At 36.0% G+C, this 19,793-nt stretch overlaps 2 protein-coding genes across 2 annotated transcripts in view; both read left to right on the plus strand.

Annotated features, from left to right (window-relative positions):
- The window catches only part of LOC141402536 (uncharacterized), a 301,381-nt gene extending 286,679 nt beyond the window's left edge, over positions 1-14,702 (plus strand). The window contains exon 4 of the mRNA XM_073984039.1: positions 14,565-14,702. The gene's annotated coding sequence lies outside the window, so the exon portion shown is untranslated. The remainder of the gene's footprint in view (positions 1-14,564) is intronic.
- Glut1 (Glucose transporter 1) overlaps positions 1-19,793 on the plus strand; it is a 209,758-nt gene that overhangs the window by 25,457 nt on the left and 164,508 nt on the right. The window contains exon 2 of the mRNA XM_073984030.1: positions 14,726-14,940. The gene's annotated coding sequence lies outside the window, so the exon portion shown is untranslated. The remainder of the gene's footprint in view (positions 1-14,725; positions 14,941-19,793) is intronic.

Here is a 19,793-nt window from a genome sequence, read left to right on the forward strand (position 1 = left end):
CTTTTATTTGAGTTTGCTGGGTTATTTTAAAACTTTGAGTTCCTTACGTTTCAATTAAAAATGCAAACAAGGCCACAAACACCCACTAATTGTGGCAAAGATGGGATGAGATTACTTCGTTCACATTGACCATACTTCTATGAACAAAAACAAGAATGAAAAACAAAAACAGCAACAACAATGGTGAATGAATAAACTTTAAACAAGAATAAAGTACATTAATTTTAAAAAGTAAAACCTCTTGTAAATTACATATGAATTTTGAATGAATCACCAGTACATCGGTTACATCGGCCTTATTAAAAAGTCTGTTCGGGAAAATGTTCAGGCCAGTACAGGCAGACAGACTTTCAGGCGAACATCGCTCGCAAATTGTGTAAAAAGTTACAAAAACACTTTAATATTAATTTTCATCAACACTTTGGTTCTGTTGTTGTTTGTTTTTTGCACGCTCATATTATCACAAGCATCTAAAATCCAGAGACAACCGCTACATAAAGTGCAGCCCTTGTTTCCACAAGCGTTCGGAAGTAGCATATGTCTGTACAAGGGAACATTTTTGCGCGTGTGTATGTATTTGTAGTGTTCTAGGTGTTAAAATAAAAAGGTTATAGAATTTAATTTTAATCAACATACATACATATGTATGTATATGCAAATATGTGAATTTGTGTATCATAATCACTGTAATATGGTGCACATTTTCCATAAACTGAAAACCTTTTTTCTAATAGGGCCAAAGAAATAGCAACTAACAAGCCAACGAAAATAGCATCACACACAAATTGAATAGGTTCCCTTATCTAATAAATACAAATAAATATGCTTTATTAAATATATGTTTGTTGTAAAAAGTATTTATATAAGTATGGAATGTAATTCACTATCGCCTCTAGCTGAACAACATTCTCCAATGAGGCTTGGAACACAATCAGAAATATAAAACAACATGACACTATCTTTTTTGGCGGAAATGCGAAGTCAACACAAAGACTATATTGCAGAGAACCCTTGAACTTTCCAAAAATTTTTTCCACCACAGACTTTAGGACAATGCGGGTATATTAACCTTTGTGTGGTGAAAAATCTGCTTCATCGAAATAATCGACCCCACAAAGACGAAATCTGTTTCGGAATATTGGTTGTCGAATTCGCCATGCCTATCCGTGGGTCTGTCTGTTTGACTGGCTGTTGCGTACAATATCTCTCACCGGAATTAAAAGATTTAGTCAAACCTTTTTAGTATAATTATTTCTTCGAAGATATACTTAATCGGCCCATTTCAACATGGGTCTCCCAAACAAAATTTAAAAGTATTTTACTACAGTCCAGCTTACGAACTATTTGAGGATCATTTTAAAACTACCTATGCTATTGTTGCGGTCCTTTTAATGAGGACGTAATACTGGATATTTCCAAACATCCAGAAGAAAAGAGCACGATATACGACGGAAGTATCCGAATTTGTTCAAACTTTACGCATTGTAATATTTGTTCCAAACATAGATCAAGTTCAAAAATACTGCTCGTCTATAAAGACTCCCTTCAATTAATCTATAAAAACTCGTCTATAAAGACTCCCATAGGCTTGTCAATAAAACTACCTTTAATTAATCTATAAAAACCCCCTTAGGCTTGTCAATAGAACTTCCTTCAGCTCGTCTATAAAGACTTCCTCCAGCTCATCTATAAAGCCTCCTTTAGCTCGTCTATAAAGACACCCTTAAGCTCGTCTATAAAGACTCCCTTCCGCTCGTCTATAAAGACTCCCTTCCGCTCGTCTATAAAGACTCCCTTCCGCTCGTCTATAAAGACTCCCTTCCGCTCGTCTATAAAGACTCCCTTCCGCTCGTCTATAAAGACTCCCTTCCGCTCGTCTATAAAGACTCCCTTCCGCTCGTCTATAAAGACTCCCTTCCGCTCGTCTATAAAGACTCCCTTCCGCTCGTCTATAAAGACTCCCTTCCGCTCGTCTATAAAGACTCCCTTCCGCTCGTCTATAAAGACTCCCTTCCGCTCGTCTATAAAGACTCCCTTCCGCTCGTCTATAAAGACTCCCTTCCGCTCTTCTATAAAGGCTCCCTTCCGCTCGTCTATAAAGACTCCCTTCCGCTCGTCTATAAAGACTCCCTTCCGCTCGTCTATAAAGACTCCCTTCCGCTCGTCTATAAAGACTCCCTTCCGCTCGTCTATAAAGACTCCCTTCCGCTCGTCTATAAAGACTCCTTTCCGCTCGTCTATAAAGACGCCCTTCAGCTCGTCTATAAAGACTTCCTCCAGCTCATCTATAAAGCCTCCTTCAGCTCGTCTATAAAGACTCCCTTCAGCTCTTCTATAAAGACTCCCTTCCGCTCGTCTATAAAGACTCCCTTCCGCTCGTCTATAAAGACTCCCTTCCGCTCGTCTATAAAGACTCCCTTCCGCTCGTCTATAAAGACTCCCTTCCGCTCGTCTATAAAGACTCCCTTCCCCTCGTCTATAAAGACTCCCTTCCCCTCGTCTATAAAGACTCCCTTCCGCTCGTCTATAAAGACTCCCTTCCGCTCGTCTATAAAGACTCCCTTCCGCTCTTCTATAAAGACTCCCTTCCGCTCGTCTATAAAGACTCCCTTCCGCTCGTCTATAAAGACTCCCTTCCGCTCGTCTATAAAGACTCCCTTCCGCTCGTCTATAAAGACTCCCTTCCGCTCGTCTATAAAGACTCCCTTCCGCTCGTCTATAAAGACTCCCTTCCGCTCGTCTATAAAGACTCCCTTCCGCTCGTCTATAAAGATGCCCTTCAGCTCGTCTATAACCACTATATAACGACTCCTTCATTTGCCCTCATTTTCCAGTGCTCAAGCAACTTCTCCACTAAAAATTGTCAACCTAGGTCCTTGTTTTGGAATATCCGATGCCTCCGGATTTTAGGTGTTTTGAGGAGTTTTGCTACATTTGTTGACCGAACTATCTGTAATTTGACATTTGAGGTTCCTAGTGGTCTCAAAAACTTCTTACTTCCCATATAAAGTTGCCGCCCGAATGAAAATATTTTTAGATACATTTCATGACTTAATTTAGGTATTTGAGGTATCCGAGGTCGCAAAATATGTCCACCTAAAATTGTTGGCAGGAAGAAAAACTAATTATTCTATTTTAGTGCAGAATATTTTATGGTTGAAGGTATAATTTGTCCGGCCCTGCCAAACATAACAATTCTTTACTTGTTCATTGTTTAATAAAAGGTTTTTTGTTTGTTTTGTTTATTGTTGAAGGCTTTTTTTAAAGGTTTGTTTTTTAAATTTTTTTAAGTTGATTTTCTTTTTTTAAATTTTTTAAGTTGATTTTCTTTAAATGAAACCAGAATTTAAGGATTCCTGTTTTAAACTTGAAGCAAGGGTAAATTTAAAAGTAAAAAATTATAAATTCACATCAGATTGTAGTGTTTCATTTATATCACCATGCTTGAGTTGATGTTCATTTGCCAATTTGAATAAAGAAGTAGCTCTGTCGATCTAATACTTCATTCATAAGAAGCCAAGCCAAACCCGCCAATTCACCTGCTTTACATTGACTTTGATGTTGATGTTTGTTTTCATTTGGTTCGAATCATCCTCTTGGCTTGAAACAGCTGTCTTTGTTGCTGTTTTTGTATATCTGTGTTTTTGTGAGACTGTGTGTGTGCGTTACTTTTTCCACTTCTTTTCATTTCCGTCAATCTGTATTTTGCTGCTGTTTTTATGTCAAGAGTTCATGACGGTTTACGTTATGTTTTTCATTTTTCTATAGCCATGTCGTGGCGATTTATTCATGTGAATTCGAATTTGTAAATTACATTTGCACCCACTCTCCATCCACCACTTTCTTTACATCGTTTTTCATAAAATTGGAGCATGGACCAATAACTGCATGAATGGCCTCCAATTTAAATAAGATTTAAATCTAAATGGGAATTCTTTAGACGGCCTTTTGTTGCCACCTATGTTCTTGCAGCAAAAATTCGCTCCCGAAGATAGAAATAAAGAATAAAGAACCAACAGCGGCAGCATTCACCCCAACCCACTCAGCCATAACATATCCGTGCAATGGTATGGCGCTGCACACTTCCCAGCCAGCATTTTTTGAAATTTTTAATCAAATTCGAGACTTTTTTTATCCGACTGCACGATTAAAAAGCTGGAATATGAGCTCATTTTCTGATTATAAATGACTCCTTTGGCTGGAGGAAAACGTAATCTCAGGCGACTCTTCTAAACAAATCACAAATGAGTCTTCCTCTACATTAGTTTCGAGTCCTTTTCGACCATTTGGTATGTAAAGTCTTTTTCGAGTCGTATTTTAATCATTTATTGGTGATTTATTGATTAATTTTTGACTCTTTTCGAGACATTTTTAGTAATATTTATAATAGTTTATGAGTCGTTAGAAGAAAATATGAAGGAAAAATCAAAAGAGTTTTCTTTTTCTAAGTTTTTTGTTTGTATTTTTTTTTCGTTTGTTTTGTTTTTTGTTTCTTGTATATGTTTTGTCTTCTTTTCTGCTTTGTTATGATTTTTACTTATTTCTTTTTGTTAGCGGTTGGTTGGTACACTGTTTCTTCATTCACTTTCTTCATTTCACTTGACAAAACTCTTCATATTATATGTGTCATTTATATCAAAGTTATGGAGAAAGTGTATATGAGAATTATATACAACCAAACCATTATGCTCAGAAAACAAACAAAACAATCATCGTTTAATCACCTATCTGTTCAAAATATGATCAGAAGATACATAATTATATTTTCGAACACCTGCATGACCCTTTTTTGATTAAACATCTTTATACCCTCCACCATAAGATGGGGGGTATATTAAGTTTGTCATTCCCTTTGTAACTACTCGTAATAATCACTGTAGACTATATATATTCTTGATCAGCGTGCAATTCTACATCGATATTGCCATGTCCGTCCGTCTGTGGAAATCATTCCATAAATAACGAAAAAATAGTCACATTTTAAACGCTTCAATGACTTATTTGTGTTTGTTACACATTTGTTGTTGTATTTTAAATTGAACTCTTTTTAATCATTACAGGGAGTCACTTTCGAGCCCCTATCTGATCATACAAGCGACTTAACCAGTTTTTGATCACCATAGGACTATAAAAAGACTCCGCAATGTGATTTTTGAAAAAACAATCTTGCAAATGCTGGCTGGGTTTATACAAGGAGATAGGTCATCACTTGGGACTCCCTTCTGCTCGTCCATAAAGACTCCATTCTGCTCGTTTATTTCATATTTTTATTTTTTAATGCAATGTTACAAAGCTGAATGAACTTTGCGGGGATACCAACTTCAGGCATGGCTGGGAATACTATTGAACGTGCGGGGCGGTCGAATTCTGTTATATAATCAATCTGCATTTCTTTTCCTCTTTTTCATGATCTGCCCAAGGTTAATTTCTGGTCAATGGTGACCGCACTGATATGGCTCAGTTATTTCATTTGCCATAGGCTTAAGTCGTTCACACAATATAGCGGAAACTCTATTATAGTCAATGTTCCTATAATTTGAGCACACAGTCTTATCTCGTTTCTTGTGGACGTTCCTCTGCCAGATGTTGCTAACTAGCTTATGCATACAATTTTTCAGCGTGTCGCCTCCATCTTCAACAGTTTGTCTTCTAAGACATCGTCTCCTGAGGCCTTATTATTCTTCAGCCGGTTTACTGTTGACTTTCCCTCATCATGTCCGGAAGATATACACTTAATCTCATCTTCTGAGGTTGGATCTGTGGTATTGTCATAAAAGATAACTGATCAATTAAAGCCCAATAAAAACAAATTTCCAAAATTCCATATACATATATAGGTGATTATCCAACGTTTCTTGTACGATCCTTTCGCAAAACGTTGTAGCCATAGTAACGTTGCCAGTTAAAGGTGGCGGTGAGTTTTGTTTGCTGGATAGCGGTGACGATGATTTTATTCCGACTCATAAAGTCTACGATTTCGCTGATTTTATTACGAAAACCGTTGCAAATGAATTGCAGAAATGATTCATTTTCAGGGTGCTGAACAACAATATGTGGTTTTAGATGTTGCGATTATAGTTGTTTATACCGATGATTCCGACGACGAAGTTGGAGACACGCTGGGAGATGCTCTGGCACAGAAAGCATTAGAGCCAACTACAAACCTTGGCACATAAGACGCCTCACCGGCTGGCCTTATTTCTGACACAATCAAAATAAAAGAATAAAGAAGAAAAGGGCAGCCTAGTTCGAAATTGGCTCGGCCTTCTTTATTATACCCTCCATCATAGTGGAGGGTATATTATTATTTATTTATTGTTTAGGTATAGCTCCCATATTTTATGTTTAGGTATAGCTCCCATATAACGGTACTTCCCCATTTTACATATTTTGAGTGTTTAAGCTACTATTTTTATCCGAACTAGATGTGATTTGACATTTAGTGTTCTTAGGGGTCACAGCACTTCCTCACCATAAATTGTCAACATGGGTTTATGTTAAGGTGTAGCACCCATATAACGCTACCTCCGGATATTCGGTATTTTGAGGATTTTAGTTAAATTTTTGACCGAACTACCTGTTATTTAACATTTAGACATTTAGATATCACAGCACTTTTTCACCAAAAACTGTCCACATTGGTTCATGTTTAGGTATAGTCCCCATATAACGGTACCTTCCGATTTTAGGTATTTTGAGGGTTTTAGCTACAATTTTTAACCGAACTAGCTGTAATTTGACACTTAAGGTTCTTTGGGGACACAACACATTCTCATCAAAAATTGTTAACATAGATCCATGTTTAGGTATAGCCCCCATATAACGGTACCTTCCGATTTTAGGTATTTTGAGGATTTTAGTTACATTTTTGCCCGAATTACCTGTTATTTAACATTTGATATTCCCAGTGGTTGCAAAACATCTCCACCAAAAATTGTCAACGTAGGTCCAAATTTTGGTATAACGCCCATATAACGATACCCCCCGATTTTGGGTATTTTTAGGATTTTAGCTACATTTTTCGACTGATTTACCTGTAATTTAACATTTGATGTTCCCAATGGCCACAAAACCTCTCCACCAACACCAATTTTTGGTATAGCCCCCATATAAAGGTACCTCCCGATTTTCGGTATTTTGATTGTTTTAGCTACTATTTTTATCCGAACTAGCTGTTCGGGTTCTTAGGGGTCACACCACTTACTCACCAAAAGCTGTCAACATTGGTCCATGTTTCAGGGTAGCCCCTCTGTAACTGTACGTCCCGATTTTCGGTATTTTGAGGATTTTAGTTACAATTTTTACCCGAACTAGCTGTTATATGACACTTAGGGTTCTTAGGAGTCACAGCACTTCTTCGCCAAAAACTGTCAATATTGGTCCATGTTTTACTGTAGCCACCCTATAACAGTACTTACTGATTTTCGGTATTTTGAGGGTTTTACCTACTACTTTTATCCGAAGTAGCTGTAATTTAACATTTGAAGTTCTCAGTGGACACGATACTTCTTCACTAAAAATCGTCAACATAGGTTCATATTTTGGCATAGCCCCCATATAACGGTACCTGTCGATTTTCGGTATTTGAGGGTCTTAGCTACATTATTTGACGGAACTACCCGTAATTTGCAGTTATAAAAGTTTTCCACCAAAAATTGTAAAGATAGATGAACACTTTGATATAGGCCCACAGGTGGTACCTTTCACCTGATTGAACACATTTCTATACCCTACACCACCTTGTGGCAAGGGGTATTATGTCTTTGTGCATTAGTTTGTAACATGCAAAAGGAAACGAGATTGACCCATAGTTCCTTTTAGGGATATACATAGAATTACTTTCTGAGTCGATTTACGCATGTCCGTCTGTCTGTCCGTCTGTCCATGTATTTTTGTAAACAAAGTACAGCCCCCCTATTCAGTCACTTTTTAACAACTTTACTCATTGTTTATTTTACAACAATTTCATTTGTTTGTTTTGTAGTTGTTACAAAAACAAAAGAAATTTTAACAACTTTTCAATCTATAAAAGTTACAGAATTCCTATACAGGTCTCATTTATTGTCCGATTCGCATGAAAATTGGGGAAGATAGTTTTTTTGGCCACAGGACGAACGCTATTTATTTTGGTAAAAATCGGTTAAGATTTGGATATAGCCCCCATATACATATATCTTCGCCCAATTTAAGGCATTTGGTGCACGAAACACACTATATATGTCCGGTTTCAATGAAATTTGGAATGTGCGACGGAATTTAGTCTAAAATTAAGTGTGCCAAATTATATGGAAATCGGTTCAGATTTGGAAATAGCTCTCATATATATTTTCGGCAGATTTGAGGTATTTGATGCACGAATAGCGCTATATTTGTCCGATTTCAATGAAATTTGGAATGTGTGACGGTGGTTAGTCTAGAAATAACTGTGCCAAATCATATCGAAATCGGTTCAGATTTTGATATTGCCCCCATATTTATTTTCGACCGATTTGAGGTATTTGATGCACGAAACACGCTATATATGCCCAATTTTGATGAAATTTGGACTACGTGACGGAATTTGGTCTACAAATAATTATCTGTTCAGGGTACGTATTCTGTAACTATTTAACAACTTCACTCATTGTTTATTTTACAACAATTTCATTTGTTTGTTTTGTAGTTGTTACAAAAACAAAAGAAATTTTAACAACTTTTCAATCGATAAAAATTACAGAATAGGCCTACTGATTTGGATTTAGCTCCCATATATATTTTACATATTCACAGTGGTGTATGGTATTATATAGTCATGATAGCTTAAATACCGTGCTCCACCTTTTGACACATTTCTCAACCAATCGTATTCCCTGTAAGGGAGTAATTTCGGCCTTGTACTTTGCCAGTACATCTTACAGTGCGGAAATTACATCTTCCCCAAAAACAGTCCCAACATTTGTGGGATTGTCAGCTTTAGAGGGGAAACTACACGTTCTCCAAAAAGAGTCCGAACGTTTGCGAGCTTGTCAGCTTTAGAGGGGTTTGTTTTTATGTTAGGATGTTTTTTATAGGTGGGAGTTACTAACCCGACGGTCAACCCAAGTTGTTATTGTTGATATGGGTAAACGCCACGTGAAAATACGAAGAGGTCATTACCCACTTCAGATGAAAGAGGGGCCAATATAAGTCCTGGCCTTTACACATACATATGTTCCAACAACACCCCGAATGGACAAGGGAGACTTCTCTCGTATCAATTGAGTTTACGCCGATTCATAATTGTTTAATAACATTTTTTTATTAGTTAAGGTTTTTTTATTAATTCCAAAGTATGTACTAAAGGAAACATGTAAAAAAACATCGCTCCCAAGTGGAGCATCTAGCTATTACAAGCAAAGTTAGAAATTCGAAATATTATATACATAAATTTACATGGAGTGTACAAAATTTCGAAATGTAGTTCGGTCTTGTGCCATTCGCCTTTTTTCGAGCCATGTTTTCCCCTTTGATTGGAATTCTTCAACTGATCTTCTCCAGGTTGTTCGAGGGCGCCCTCTGTTGCGTGTGCCTTGTGGGTTCCATTGTAAGCTCATATCAGAGTCATCTTTCCGTAGTGTGTGCCCAATCCATTTCCATTTCCTTTGCCTGATTTCGGTATCGAGTGGCTTCATATTGCAGGTTGCCATCAGGTTCTGGTTACTAATTTGTAGCGGCCAGAAAATTTTGAGTATTCTTCTCATACATTTATTAAGAAATACTTGCAATTTAGATGTGATTGATGTAGTGACTTTCCATGTCTCGCACCCGTATAGCAAGACAGATTTCACACTGGTGTTGAACATGTAGATATTTGTTTTTTTGGAAATTTGTGAGGATTGCCAAACTCTTGATAGTGAAGCGTATGCGTGGCGAGCTTTGTTTATTCTGTTGCTAACATCCACATCTGCTCCTCCCCGTTTGTCTATGGTGCTTCCCAGGTATGTGAATTCGTTTACTTCTGCGATGGGAGTGCCTTTGAGCAGTACGGGTGCGTTGGTCGCTTCAGAATTCGTTTTCGTCATTACGGCGTCAAGAACTATAAGAAACAGAAGGGGGAGAGAACGCAATCTTGCTTTACCCCGGTTTGTATAGTGAGAGGTTCACTTTCGAATCCTTTAAATGATACTTTGCACACAGCATTTTCGTACATCATGTATATCATTTGTATGATTTTGGGAGGAACGCCAACATTTTTCAAATGTTCCCAGATAGCACTTCTATTGATCATGTCGAAGGCTCTCTCATAGTCGACAAATATGAGATACAGAGGCTGTTCCACTCATTCGACTGCTCCACTATAATCTTTAACATGGGACCTACCTTTCATCGCCGAGTTCCGATGTTCTGGTCAAGAACTGAACCGCAGATGTTCTAAGTGCAAGGTGGAGGTGCTTACCACTGCTCTTCGAATCGTTAACTGTAACAAGACCAATTTAGGTACTCATATGAAATCCGTAAATAAGGGTAGTTTGTGATCTGAACTTAAAACAAATCGAAAAAATACACGCTCTAAGAAAGACTCTACGTCCTTTATGTTCACTAATCAAGGCCTTTTGTGAGAACTGTTATTAGATTTTCCGCTACTCAAGATTTATAATCCAACTACAAAGCTATCGCAATAAAACGCCTATGGTATCTCATAATGGATTTTAATGAATGTCATCTATCGTTCAATACTTTGAACTGAATTCAATTGAATCTCATTAAATCCAAACCGGCAATCAAAATGAAATCTTTTATTTCTCTTTATTTTGAATGCAAACTCATGTGGCTCATGTTAGTATTTGCTATCAATAAGTTGGAATATACATATTTGTATTTGTGTATAAGTATTTGCAGGCCTAAGCAGGAATTTATACAAGGACATAAGAGAACGGCTGCTACCTCCCATGTCTACATAGCTCTGGCATTAATAAAACCAAGCATATGCATACGAGTGCTACTACCGATCAACATGACTACATACACAAAGCTATGCGTGTATGTACAGTGAGTGTCAAAAATATTCGGTTTTCAATTTCACCAATAATAACACCTCAGTATTTTAGAACCCCATAACCAATATTCAAAAAACCAAATACTTAAAAAAATGTTGGTCCTGTGGCTATTAAAAAATGTATGTAGCATGGATCCATGCCAACCCTATAAGCGAGAATAACAAAGAACACGTTGTTAACCCTGTTTTCTATGCGTCAAAAATATTCGGTTTTTGTAACTTTTGTTAAATATTTTGGCAAAAAACCAGTCAATATCGAACTTTTTCTGCAATATTAGTATAAATTTCAATAATTGCGAACAGAATCTTTGTTCCTGTGTGCAAAAATATTATATTTTATAACAAATTATTACAATTTAGGGCTAAGGAAAATCGCTATCCTAGAAAAGAGTAAAAATGTTTATATTTCATTATAAAAACGGCAGAAATAAAGGGAATTTTTGCTTATTTTTGAATATTTAGTCGAATACATTTGAAATAATGTGCAAAAGTCACGAAAATATAGAAATAATCGATTTCGTGAAACACATAAGCCAGCCAAACCAAGGCCTGGGAGGGAAGGTAGAGGAATATCCTGAAAAATTACGGCTAAACCGCCCTTAATTTTCTTGAAATTGGTCACCGAGCCCTAAATGACTTTCAGAAGATAAAAAATATGCACTTACTTTCCAAAAAAATCGTAAGGATAAAGCCTTTCATGGCCTTGTAACACATCATAAGTCATTGATAAATACATGTCTCCTATAAGCTCCTTCGTACTTTTTGTGTTGGAGTACACAGAAAGGCCGGAAACTTGGTGGTATACTGATTTTCCTGCTTAGACATTCAAAACTAACTCCATTTCACCAGGTTTCTGATGTACATCAAGTTTTGAAGGTACATCAAGGCGAAATTTGAACTAGATTTTTGGTTATGTAAATAAGCCGATGGTGTGTGATGTGTTACAAGGCCATGACAGGCTTAATCCTTTCCATTTTTTTGGAATGTAAGTGCATATTTTCTATCTTTTGAAAGTCATTTAGGACTCGGTGACCAATTTCGGGAAAATTAAGAGCGGTTTAGCCGTAATTTTTCAGGAGATTCCTCTACCTTCCCTCCCAGTCCTTGGTTTGGCTGGGTTATGTGTTTCACGAAATCAATTATTTCTATATTTTCGTAACTTTTGCACATTATTTCAAATGTATTCGACTAAATATTCAAAAACAAGCAAAAATTCCCTTTATTTCTGCCGTTTTTATAAAGAAATATGAACAGTTTTCTCTTTTCTAGGAAAGCGTTTTTCCTTAGCCCTAAATTTTAATAATTTGCTATGAAATATGATATTTTTGCACACAGGAACAGAGATTCTGTTCGCAATTATTGAAATTTATACTAATATTGCAGAAAAAGTTCGATATTGACCGGTTTTTTTGCCAAAATATTTAACAAAATTTACAAAAACCGAATATTTTTGACGCATAGAAAACAGGGTTAACAACTTCTTCTTTGTTATTCTCGCTTATAGGGTTGCCATGGATCCATGTTACATACATTTTTTAATTGCCACAGGACCAACATTTTTTTAAGTATTTGGTTTTTTGAATATTGGTTATGGGGTTCGAAAATACTGAGGTGTTATTTTTGGTGAAATTGAAAACCGAATATTTTTGACACTCACTGTATGTACTTTTGATTATTTTAAAGGATTTATTGCTAGAAGCCTGAAAACGTCAGCAAGAATTTCTCTGTAATTTCTCTTCCATTGAAAGCTAGGCAAAGCAATGCGTAGGAAAATGTGAAAATGTCTTTGGTACATATTCTCTCATTTGCTCTGTTGTACCACCATTGGCACACACTAATACACACATAGGCACCTCCACCACACGAACATTGTTTGGCAACCATTGTCGTTCTCCTTATCCTGCATTGCAAACCGATGCAACAAAATGCCCATAGCTATGTCCGTCCTTCCACACAGAGCTTTGGTGGTGGTGCGTGTTTATGTCGCACTAGCAACGATTTACGTGGCAATATAACAATTGACCCACTTGTTTCAAGACTTCAAGCATTCCTACATGCTTTGTACACCACACCACCCCATCGAACCCCACCCATATGCGACAATTTTCTTCGATAAATATACTGGAATTTAAAGGATTATTAAGTTGATGTTAAACACTTGTGATTTGGATTTCTATAAGTGGATAGAGAGAGAGGGAAAGAAGGAATGGGAAGCACACAAAGAGCAAATTGTCGTGTTGATTTACAAGAAAACAAAATGCAATATCGATTTCAAAGGGAAATAATGAACAAGTCTTTACTTAAATATTTCATCAATCGAATTAACTAGGCCGATGGCTAAGATACCTTTAAGGCAATTTTTTTGGAAAGCAAATTAATTGACTATACTATTACCTAGGCTGATACATATTCCAACTACGTATAATGGTTTTAATGGAATAATTTAGTCATGATATTTTGGCAAAAACCTCCAGCCGAGGTTTAAAATGTTCTTTTTTAGAACATCTCAATTTCAACAATTTCAACAATTTCTGTTGTAAATGGAATGAACCAAAGTCGCATAACCTTACGTTTCTCACTAAATTTATCATCACATCATTACATATTTGTATATATCATATCGATTAAACGTGGTTTGTGTGGGAAATTTTTCAATATTTATATGTAATAAAAGTTATTATAGTCAATAATAGGCAAAAGTCATTCATTCGTGCAACACGAAATAATTTGTTGACAATTTTTTTTCATATTTTTTTAAATTTTCAAAGTGGTTTTGTGTGTGACCTTTTTTAATACTTAAATAAAAATATTAAACGTTATTTTAGTCATTAATAGGCAAACGTTCATTCATTCTTGCTACGGAAAATCATTTTTGAGATAAAAGTTCAAAAGTCATAACCCTAAAGTCCATCAACAAATCAGATTGTTGACAGTCTTGGATGTCTTATTTATATCGATATGTTTAAATCTGCGGCCTCGAAATCTGTCGGCCACACTCTTGTCCAAAGTTTCACTGTGGTATCAGATTTTCGGACAATTGAACTATGCGCCTAGAATAATTTTTATGTCATAGCCAAACCATAGGCAATATGTTCTTTCTAGGCGCACGAAAAACTATATTTAATCAGCTTATCCTAATCTTCGGTTGTGTCATAGACCCAAGAAAGACAGATGTAAAGAATTTTGTCTTTATCAGAACAATCCGTCTAACCACAAGACAATAGTTGAATTCTTGCCTTTTTTCATGGCAGCTATAACACAGTTCGTTGTTGTGGCGTTACCTTCAAGTTACCTTCTCTGTGACTCATCACCTGAAAATCATTATGTAACTGAAAAAAATTGACATTTAAAAATGTCGCCAATTGATTTGTTCCCCAATTTGCAATCAGCTGCCTAGCATTGGTACAGCTTTTATTCTCTAATATTTCTTTTTTTATTTTCATTCAGTTTTCTGAGATTAAATGATTGCCATTTGTTCTTAATTAACCGACATCTTTTAATTCTCAATGCTGATGTTTTTCTTTTCCCTTTTTTTTCGATTTTCTTACAGACTGACATCGATTTGCACGGCTTGAACCGGCGGCAAATTTAAGCCAAAGCTTTGTCTGTTGTTCTTTCCTTTTCGCCTACGTCATCGCATAGCAAAAATGCTTATTTTCTAGCAGAGGAGTGATTTAATTTTCATCGCTTACTCTTCTTCTTGTTTTGTAGTTTTCATTCATTCATTCGTTCATGATGATGAAAAGAAATTAAATGGAACAGAAGAAGTGTAAGCCGACTATATCAATGAAACCAATAACAACAACAACTAAATAGTTCAGATACTGCCTTCAACGAAAACAACAACAACAATTGAAACGGTATATTTTAGTGGTCAAGTGAAATTATTTTCTCAACTCCCGCCCAACAATAACAAAGGAACAGTGGTAAGTTTTGTTGTTAGAATATACGAATATTTGTAATCGACCGAATTACATAAGACATTCAAATCTATAGCGTCGACAGGAGTCTAAGCAAACTATACATCTGTTGAATCTGTTAGGATCAGAACGGTACAGACGCCTCGATAAGTATAATTTTCGGAATAATGTTTAGCTTAATTTCATGTAGACCTTTTTATATTCCCCGATACGATTTGTACCAAAAAACCGAGGGTTCGTTTACATTAGGATTCTACAATGCTTTATTGACTTTACTATAACTATTCGTAACCGACTTTATTTTACTAAGCATACAGATTTCCTTTACATTTTTTCTAACTGACGGTTTTAGTTCGCGGTCTTAATTACAACTCATCTCGCCCACGTGCTAATGTCCCGTATTTATACTCGTTCGCGGATGCATAGTCTGTTCTAGCATCCTCAATGTAGAATGTTTCACAATGACCACGAGACATGATAGTCGATTCGCAAAGTATGCACATACAAACAGACGGATGAATGTAACAACAAAGGGGCAGAGGCAATAAATTAAAAAGAGTAGAAGGGTTTGCAGTTAATGACGTCACAATGTAGAAGTGTAATTAAATTCTATACAATAGTTGTTATTGTAAATTTGGTTTAAATAAATTAAATTCTTAATAACAATTTACGGTACAAATTAAATAAATTAAATTCTTAATAACAATTTACGCTTCTGAAATTTACTTAAAATAACTTAAATACGTCAGTTGCTTTCACAACAGTATTGACATAATATGACGTATTTGAAAGTTTAAAACGCATTTTGAAATTTATTTGGTTGCGCTTTGGCATTTAGTATTCTCGGTGACCAAATATTATTACAATTTCGTATAGCTTCCATATGACGGATCCTGATATATTATCGGTCCATATCTTCTGTTACCTTTCCCACATAATCACCAAGTGTTTGAGCTTGTATCCAGTTTAAGGTAATTTTCCGTATCGGTTTGAAATTTTTTATAGCAGGTGGATTTGGTGATCATGATTACAACGGCATTATATCATTTCCACTCCTTCAGTGATATGGGGGCCGAAGTTTGCCCAAAACCTTACAAACATCAAACAATGTTGTCTTGTACTACATACTCGAAGGCCGAGGCCAACGTGCTGTTTCAGAATCTCCACTCAGGCCAAACGATCAAAAAACTCCCAATTTCTCTTTCCCGTGGAAATTTAGCCGACCTAGATATGATCTTATTCCTAGTATATGTAATACGGAATACTGCATTTACCTATGCTATACCTGTACTTCATAAAGTACCCATGCCCTGTAAGTATCTGGGTAAAGTAGTAGCCTACTGCGCCAGTTCTTCTGATTATCTATGACCCAAGACATGGTAGGAGTCATGTCCTTCTACATTTAGTCTCAGCTGCCTATCTTTCTTGTTCAGAATTAAAGGAGTTTCTGCCTTATTTCTCCATCTTCTTCCGGTTCCAGACTACCTGTTTGTATATGTCAATATTTTTCTTCGTTCACGTATCGTGAGGTCTATAAGGACTACTCCGGCTATGACGGGGACTGCGGCTCCGGAAGTTAGACATTTTCTCTCACTTCATATTTCGCAACAGTACACGACTAAGCTATCGCTCGTTTACATCAACAGACTTTGTTTGTTTTGTGCTGGGCCTCCGATATTTGCCATTAAACTGCTTAGTTGTGCTGTTATTTTCTCTGCTTAATAGCATCATATTTTGGTAGGAAAATGTCATCTTGGAGGTTTCGTTTTAAATATCAGTCCGCAGACATTAAGAGTTAGAAGGAGTATTTCCGTTTTGTGGGTGTTTATGCTGTGACTACACGGAGAAAAAAACGGCTTCTCTAACATATGTTCCAAACATATTTTACAGCAAACATATAAATGTTTGCAACAGTCTCAATCATAACATTTGTTGTATGTTTGGGTGCAAACAAATATATACTTGTGTGCAAGTAAATAATTTTTTCTTTGAAATATAAATACACACTTAAAAGCCACAAAAAACATACACACACATTTGTAAATGGTGGTGGTTTTTCTTTTATAAAAAAATACCAAACACAAAAGCAACAACAGAGGCATAGGTACATACAAAATTCCAAATATAAGAAATACTGTCACACTTTTAGAAAGAAAAACAAATAAAATATATTAATTATAAAATATAGAAAAATCGTTGAACGCTTCTCGTTAGATGTGAAATAAAACACATTATCCTCTAAATTGAATTCATCAACGGGAAATCATCTGGAATCAAATGATTATATTATGTAATAAATGGGTATACCCATATTTCAAATATATGCATGCGTGTATATAAACATTTTATTACCAGTATTAAATGCCATTTCTTCTTTTTGCAATAAAATATTTCCATTCACCTTTTTGATTCAATTATAAAACTTCCAATTATAAAATGTATTGGGCACTTAATTTACTAAGAAGACCATTTATTTAAAAAAACACACACACAAAACGCTGATTTATTCACACACTTTACCGTCTTTACTCAAAGACTGTATTTAGAAAACTTAAGAATAAAAGAACAAAAATAATTCAAACAATTTTCTTCTTCTTTTTTCCTCTTCGCTTGCTAGGAGGTTACAGAAAAGAAATGACTGCTTGTTGAAAAAAATCGCAACAACAACAAAGCACGAAAAACACGCGTTTGGCCGCATACACACCACCAAAGCCAAAACAATATTTTTTACCCTCCCGTCATCGCTTCTGCGTCTTCTATTACACCATACACACAGCTCTTTATTATAAAACAGCATTCCGCAGCCGCTAGAGCCCTGTTGCTACTCTCTTTGACAAAAATCATTTCTCCACAAAAAATATGTTCTAACATAAAAAATATGTTGGTACCCAAACAAATAAAATTAACATATGTTACGAAATGTCGCACACATATAGTTGTTTGGACCAAAACGTATTATTTGGATCCAAACATATATTTGTTTGCAACCATAAACATACATTTGTTTGGATCCAAATGACACCGCTACATAGTCAGCGTCACCCACAAGAAATCTGTCTTGGGGCATTTCAATTTTCCATATGTCGCACAGTGGTCGATATCACTGATGTAGGGGCGTGAAATTAATAACTTGCAAACGAATGGAAATATGTTTCTGAAATTTTGCACAAAAGTAGTATGTGTCCGTTGGTAATAATGGACTAAGTATGAACAACATCGGCTAATATTTTGGTATAGCCCCCATATAACGGTACCTCTTGATATTCGGTATTTTGAGGATTTAAGCAATCCTTTCCTTCCAACTTAGTTGTAATTCGGTACTTAGGGTTCCTAGTGGTCACTAAACTTTTCCACAAAAAATTGTGGTCTTAGATCCACGTTTGGGTAAAGGCCCCTTTTTAGGTACCTCCCGATTTTCAGTATTTTGGGGGATTTAAGCTACAATTTCCACCCAAATTAAGTGTAATTTGGTATTTGGAGTTCCCAGTGGACACAAACATTATCCACCCAAAATTGTGAACATAGGTCAACGTTTTGATATAGCCCCCATATAACTGTTCCGCCCTATTTTTGGTACTTTGAGGATTTAAGCTACATTTTCCATGCATTTATCAGCAAGATTTGCGGCTATTGGCAGCCAAAAGTTGATTATTCCGAAAGAAAGAATTGGACTGGACATTAGAGAATTTTTTTAGTTACATTTAGTCCCAATTTACATTAGGCGAGTTTACTGGCGGCAATTGTCCGTTTGATGGAGAGAGAGTTGAGGCATATGGTAACCCTTTGCCTCTCAACACCCTTTCTCACCCACAAACTGACAATTGCCGCAAGTAAACTCGCCTAATGTAAATTGGGACTTAACAAAAGTATATTACACTAAAAAACACAAGAAATATAATAATTTTTGAAAATTTATTGCTATATAACCATGTACCTCCAGGCCCCAAACAATTTTTTTCATTAAATTTACATTCCCCTCTATTAATTAAAAATAAACTTTATGTAGTGTTATTAAGAATTTATTTAAAAATTAAACAAATATGAAGCTAGATATTTTGCAACAATTTTCTTAAAATCTGATGCAGCAAAGTTTGTTGCATTGGATATAGGTATACGCAGTGAAATGCTATAATCGGTTTTTCGATCATTCGGTTTTTGTGAAAAACTTAAAACTCGATTTTCGGTAAGTCGATTATTTCAGAGTGTTCAAAAAGTCGACTTTCGAATAATCGTTAACTGCAGAAAACCGATTATAATCGAATATAATCGACCATTTTCGTTGATGCGATCCGTTATGGTTATATGTACAAAAAATTCCATCGATTACGCGGTTTTAGCACGCCCAATAGTCAACGACTGATAGTCGACCACGATTATTAGTCTACTACGAATAATAATAGACTACGACTAATAGTTGACTCCGTCTTCCGAAAGTCGATTAAGAATAATCGATTATCCGGTTTTCGCACATTCAATAGTCGACTACGACTTTTAGAAATTTTAGGGCTAATGACCGATTAATCGATTAACCGAAATCAAGTTTACGTATCTCTAATTGTATAGTAAATAGCTGAGAGAATATTTACAACAACAAAGTAAACAAATATTAGTCACCAGAGTGTCTGTAATGGATACAATGGAAAACATTTCTCAGTTTTATAGTTTGATTTTTTGACTTTCGCGCCGCTAGATCAGTGGTTTCGACCAGTGTGGGTCGGCGTAAATTAAGTTTCACAGATCTGATCCGAGAATACAGCCTTGTGTCCTTCTGCTGTGTTGTAAATTAGTCCCCCGTCAACTAGGGTGCGTTTCAAGTAAGCTCGTACTTTGAAATTCGAATCCAGTGCTTCTGGGAGGTT

The sequence above is a fragment of the Musca autumnalis genome, unplaced genomic scaffold (assembly GCF_047663935.1).
Source record: "Musca autumnalis isolate F117 unplaced genomic scaffold, ASM4766393v1 scaffold_4, whole genome shotgun sequence".
NCBI lineage: Eukaryota > Metazoa > Arthropoda > Insecta > Diptera > Muscidae > Musca > Musca autumnalis.